Here is a 6,859-nt window from a genome sequence, read left to right as displayed (position 1 = left end):
CACGTATTGCTCCTAGGACTGATTAGTTATCAGCAAAGTATGTTAGAGCAACACATTTATTAGCTTACAATTTAGTCAACAGAGCAACTGGGCAGGCTTTGCTGAATCTCTGGTTCTTCTTTGTAGACTTCACTCAGCTCACTTTTGTCTTTGAAATAGTTTTTTGTTTCACTTCATCTTATGCACCTCATTTGTAGGCTCAACAGGAGGAGCATTTACTTTAGAAATCACCCAGGTTATTGATAGAATTCCTTCCGGTTATAGGTCTGAGAGGCAAATCTTTTTACAGCAGCAACTTAAAGACCTCTGGTTTCTAAAAATCTGTCTTCAATCCTTTGCCAGGTGATTTCCCACATGACCACTTGATTCACCATATAATCAAGGAGACTCTTTGAAACATCTGCTGGAAAGATATTTCACTCACCTTAGCTCTATGCTAGATATAATCCATTCTACAAGGGGAGCTTATACAAAGCTATGGGCAACTGGAAGGGAACTGATTCAAGGGAGTCAGCGTGGCATCCATCCATCATACATTGTAATCCAGATTAAATTGTTTGAACCTTGTCACAGCCTAATGAAAAATCCTGAAGAATTTCTTGGCAGTAGAATGATCAGATTTTCAAACTCTGAAGATGAAAAGGTGGGGAGAGTGTAGGAGTCAGACCTTGGGATAAATGGGACTTTCAATAGTGCTGGGAGCTTGTGAAGAAGTGGAAATGTTGTAAAGATTTCAAAATCCTGATAAGACTTGAGATAGATCACACATAGCCTGAGTACAGTGTCGAGTGCCAAGATCTCTGGATGCAAAAGGATTGCCGTGTTGTTTGCTGAAAAGGAGGTTTGTGGAGGGGAAACAGAACTAGATGGAAAACAACTTCTGATTTTCACTTAGTACAGGGAGAATGTGCTATGTGCTGTGTTCTGGGAAGAGAGCCAAAGGCTGAGAGTTAGGAGAGCTCTAGGCTGAGAGACTAAGCATTCTTACATAGGTACAAATGGATGTCATAGCAATAGATAAGTAATCTGGAAAAGTAGATGTGTGTGTGTGTGTGTGTGTGTGTGTGTGAGAGAGAGAGAGAGAGAGAGAGAGAGAGAGAGAGAGAGAGAGAGAGAGAGAGACAGATATGAGGATGCACAATGGATCAGGAAACACAGTAATATTTCAAAGAGAAAACTGGGCTGTGACGGGATAAAGGCAATCTTCTGCCCATCTACACTCCACTCCCCACTGCATTGACAGCCCAGATGTGGAAAGTCCCAAGTATAGCTTTTAATTTTCCTTTCAATTAATTTTCACAACAAAAGTAAATAAATTCCTTTTTAAAAATAATGCTATCAAGGCTTTCACAGGACCTCAAAAGAAAAGACAACTCCAAAAAAAAAAAAAAAAAAAAAAAAAAGGAAAGAAGAGAGAAAAAGAGAATAAGAGGGAAAGAAGCAGAGAAATGGCAGACAAAAGAAGAAGATTCTTGCAGGAAATTTGAAGAGATGACTACTTTTTATCAAGACAAATGGCTACCACATTTACTCAGAGAGAATTTGTACATTTTGGACTATAGTTTGAAAAGGCAAGACATGGAAAAGCATACATCTATATTAAAAGCTGTCAAGGATGGTGCCATAAGGATACAGCAGGAGAGATGAAAAATGTTTGTCAGCTCAGCGACAAAATCATCATGACTCAGATTCTCTTTAAGCTACTTATATACTGTATCATACCTAATAGCAAAAATCAAAACCATAGTCTCAATGAAGTAAAGGACAAATTTCTTAACTTATATATGGAAAGTGAGACAGCTACACTATGTCCTGAAAACTTTCAAGGGGTGGTGGTTTGAAGGGCAGATCTGAAATCAGTTTGATTCATACTATAACCAGGGAAACTGAAGAGTGCAGAAAAATCTATGCAGAGAAAGTAGAGCCAAGCCAAAACTTTAAATTTGATGTGCAGAGATGAGTGATGTCCTTTATGCTACAGATACAGTTCAGCTTGCCATTTTCCTTAGAGTAGTGATGATAGGCACCCCATTGAAGAAATGCCCTCATTAGTGCCATTAAAGACTCAGCTAAACCAAATGTTGAAATAGTTTTCTTTGTCAATTTTCAGTGTACATGGGATAACTACCTATAGCAGCTGAAAGAGAGGAATTTGCAAGTTGGCAGAAATTATGCAATTTTCGTATAGCACGCATTCTCATGACGTATCATTGTAGTGTATAAAGTGTTATGCAATAACATTAAAATGGATATTACATAAACACTTTTCAAGACTGAATCTTGTAAGGACTAAGGCAGTGGTTTTCAACCTTCCTTATGCTGCAACCGCTTAATACAGCTCCTCATGCTGTCGTGACCTCCAACCATACAATTATTTAATTGCTACCTCATAACTGTAATTTTGCTACCGTTAGAATTATAACATAAATATCTGTGTTTTCCCTGTGATCCCTATGAAAGAGTCATTTGCCCTCCCCTACCCACCCCCCCCCCCCGCGACAAATGTCATGACAACAGGTTGAGAACTGCTGGACTAGGATTACGTCATCTCCAGCTTTAGGAATTTGTTAAGGTGTTGATGCTAACTCCAAGATAACATTTACTTTGCAGACATAAGATAGCTACACTGTGGCTAGATGTTGAAAGATCTTTGTAGCATATCATTGAGTTGTTTATCAAAACAAAATGTGTGCAGAACTTCCGGATGATGCTAGGTTGAGGATTTAATATTTTAGTGTTGTAGTTGTTCGTGTAGATGGATTAAACACATACCTGATCCAAATGCTAAGGGAGTACCAGAGGAAGATGAAGTGGTGACACATGCTAACCACAATCCTGTAAGCAGGGAGAACTGTGTAGTCTTACTTTTCGATGTGATGCAAGAATCTGAAAACCGGCTCCAAGACTTCTGGGAAAATAATTAATACTTCAGCAAATTTGCAGCACTATTTTCAGACAGAATCATTGCCCGCCGGTTTTCAAACGGGTCATGCAGAGCCTCAGTCTGACACTCAATACAAGGGAAAGACAGACTGTGTCTCTTTCCTAGGCTGTCATAGGTCTGAGCTGCCCAGAGACAAACATCCCTCACCTCACAGTCACCTTATTCAAGTCATCTTGCTCTTCTCAGTGGCACCCACCTGTGAGGGACTGTTGCCGCATCTCTGAACTGCTGTCCATTCAGTGGGTTCTCCAATATTTGCCCGCTAGCAGGATGCTTTCTTTTCTTTCACTTAAAAAAAAAATATCTTTTAAAACAATGAAGTTTTATAACTTAGAGACTTCCATTTTCTTTATTGGGGATTGCAATCTTGGGATCTGCCACAATTTTCAAAGGTTCCATAAGCGGGTACCACATCATTTGTGTTCTATGAAAAACATTTTTCACCAGGCGTGGTGGCACACATCTTTAACCCAGCACTCAGGAGGCAGAGGCAGGTGGATTGCTGTGAGTTCGAGGCCAGCCTGGTCTACAAAGTGAGTCCAGAACAGCCAAGACTACACAGAAAAACCCTGTCTTAAACACCCCCCCCCCCAAAAAAAGAAAGAAACCTTTTCTTATCTTTGGTGGAAGATAGCACAAAAACTTATACAGACTTTGCTTTCATCAGCCTTTGTTAGTAATTTTGTGTTTAATGTGTGACCGGAGACAATTCTTTATTCTTTGGTCACACTTGACCTAGAGCCAACATGGGATTGAAAATTGCCTTATGGGACTTGAATATTAGGTTTGTTGGAGAAAATGGCAATATAGTGAGCTCAGTTATCTTAGTGTAAGGATTCCCAGAAGGCTGTGTTTCTAGAATCCTATCAGATCATTTAGGCATCTCAGATTCATTTGTTGGTTTAAGACGTGGCCTCCCTACATAGCCTAGATGTATCTCAAAGCCATGAACTTTCCCTCTTAGCTCCTCTGGTCTCGGGTTAAAATCCGGGTATTCACATCCCCATTTATAAGTGCCTCATTTAGAGGCCTATTAGTGATAGTAACATACAAACCAATGAACCTGCGTGGCAGCACATTTTAGTTGTCAGCTTGATTGGACCTGGGATTGATTGAGAGACATACCTCTATGTGGGTCTTTCAGAATATTTTCTGGAAGAAATGTAGATTGGGCGGCCATCAGGCTCTTAACTTCTCTGTCAGACAACTATTGTTTGACTACCCATCCTGCATTGTGTAAAAATATCTAATAAATCCCCTTAGTCACATATGTTTCTTCTGTCTGTTCTAGAGAACCCCAGCTAATACACCCAACCATATTCTATTCCCTTTCAAAGTGCTAAATTAAATAAGCAAAAAGCCATGAGCCTGAGGCTATCTCTGTACTTTGAGTTCCCAGGTAATACAACCTAATTTAGTATATACACAAACTGCAGACTAACTTAGGGTTTTTTAAAATAGCAGCTAGACCTCAACCATGTGCAGAGCATCTCACAGACAGCAAACGCCTGGCTGCAATTGCTCAAACTGCGTCTGAACTTTTCTTTCTTCTTGCTATTGTGGGTACTTCCACAGTTCCTAATGGTGCCCCTGAGCCTCTTCTAGCTTAGAGTGCTCCAGTTAATGGCTTGTTAGTTACCAAAATAAATTCTGTTAAATTTATCTAAAGCTGTTTCCTTCCCCAAAAGTCCTCTTACAAAACACCAGACAAGTATGCCAAGAAGCCATGGTGGCAGTTAACAGTGGAAACCATAAACCATAAGATATAAACTGGGATCCATCGAGTCCTCAATATATGAACTCCTTAATTGCGATGACTTCCTAAGACTAAACCTCAGCACAGTGCTGTGAACACACAGTAGATATACATAAAATATGAATGCACAGAGTGTGTGAAGGGCCTAGGTACTATTGTACTGGTCGATTTTTATCAATGCTGGGGGGGGGGGGAAAGAACACAAATAATCTAATGGGGGAAGGACTTATTTTTGTCTTTCAAGATTTCAGTTTATGGTCCTTGGCTACGATTACTACCCTTGATGAGAAAGAACAGCGTCATGTCCAGAGCACTTGGAAGAGGGGACTGTTCACCTCATGTAGACAGGCAGGAAGCTGAGAAAGAGGAAGGGGTTAGCATCTAAGTAAGTCCTTCAAAGACACACCCCCAGTGATGCGCTTCCTCCACCACTTCCCCAAACAACACTACTAATAAGGGACCAGGACTTCGCATATGAGCCTGTGGGGAACGTTCTGTAGCTCGGCTATAGTAGCCACAACAAGCTAGACATTAGATCAACCCACACATTTTAATTAATTGCTGTTTATTATATTCTCATAAAGCTAGAAGAAAAGATACAATGAAAATAACAATGGCGATTGGTTAGCTAACCTGTCAGCTTCTTCCGTGAACACATCGCCCAACTTCTTTCTTGTAATCTCTTCATTTTCTTTGTAAAAATATTTGTATAGTCATTGTTATTTCCAAAGTAATTTATAATAAGCAAAATGTGAGCATTTATCACTGTATAAAAGAATAACTGTCCTTAAACTTCGCCTGCACCATTAGCTCTTTGACCTCTAATCCACCGAAGAAGAATCTGATGGTAAATTAGTGTGTTTATCATTTGGAGGAGGCAAATAAAATTATGCAGACTGCTGTAGAAGTTTGCTGCTCACAAAGGTCATTATCTTTTAGAAAATGTATTTTCCCTCAGCGGAGCCAGATACAGATTTTTTTTTTTTTTCTGCCAAATACATAAGCCTCATTTTAAATCCCTACCACCAAGATTAACTGAATATTTGCAACCATAATGAAGCACATTAAATATGTAACTCTCTATCAAGTTCCCACAATAATAACCTGCCTGTGATTTCCATTTGAAACAGCTTCCATTTTTGCTTATTTCTCATGCTACTCAAGTTGAGGCTGAAGAGATGTCTCAGTGGTTAAGAACAAGTGCTGTTCTTCCAGAATATTCAATTCAGTCCCCACACATACTTGGGATGATTCAAAACCACCTGAAACTCCACCTCTACTTGTTCCAATGCCCTCTTCAGGCCTCTGCTGGTACCTGCACCCACACAGAGATACACACATGCACACATAATTAAAAAAATTAAAAGACAAAGCAAACCAAGTTAATAAATATATGCAAGATGATAGTAATGAAAATTAATATCTACATGACTCTCTTTCAGGAGGAATACAAGTTTTACTTTTTTATAACTGTTTGGGCCTTCTTTGTTATCTCACTTATTTCCATGTTTATATATTTTATATATCCTATGTGATATATTATCCAAAGTCTCTACCTCCTATTTTTACCCTAACATCACAAATATATGAAATTACGTTGTGTTATTTTAGTAACCATATGGTTGGCATATGTACACAATACACATATCAAAGTTGTACAATAACAATTCCTATTCTTGATGATCATGACTTATTGACTTCCCATATTTATAAATAATTCCACGACAATGTCCTCATCTACATTGTCACATATTTCTGAAGTCTTCCTTCAGATATGGAAATAAAGCTTACTTAACCAAGAGCCTACATCTTTCTTGGCATGTGCTATGTCACTGTTAGCTTGTCATTTGAAAATGTTAAACTATGTGCTCCCACTGCACTGTGAGAAATAATCATGAGGGCTAAAGATGTCATTATAATGTGAAATATGAAATTATTTGCTAATTTTAATGAAGTTTAGTTTCTTATCATTGTTTTAGAAAAACAGTCATCTGTGCTTGGAAAAGAGGAAGACACTGGCAAGAGTTTAAGTCTCCGCTTAACTTACTGGATACATGATTACAAGGTGGCTTGCTTCAGTAATACATTTCTACCAAAGAACATTAGCTGGCTTTTACATGGCAGAACATAGCCAGGAAGTGATGCAGGTCACTGGCCTT

Source organism: Acomys russatus, chromosome 15, assembly GCF_903995435.1.
Source record: "Acomys russatus chromosome 15, mAcoRus1.1, whole genome shotgun sequence".
Lineage (NCBI taxonomy): Eukaryota > Metazoa > Chordata > Mammalia > Rodentia > Muridae > Acomys > Acomys russatus.
This window is presented reverse-complemented; position numbering follows the sequence as displayed.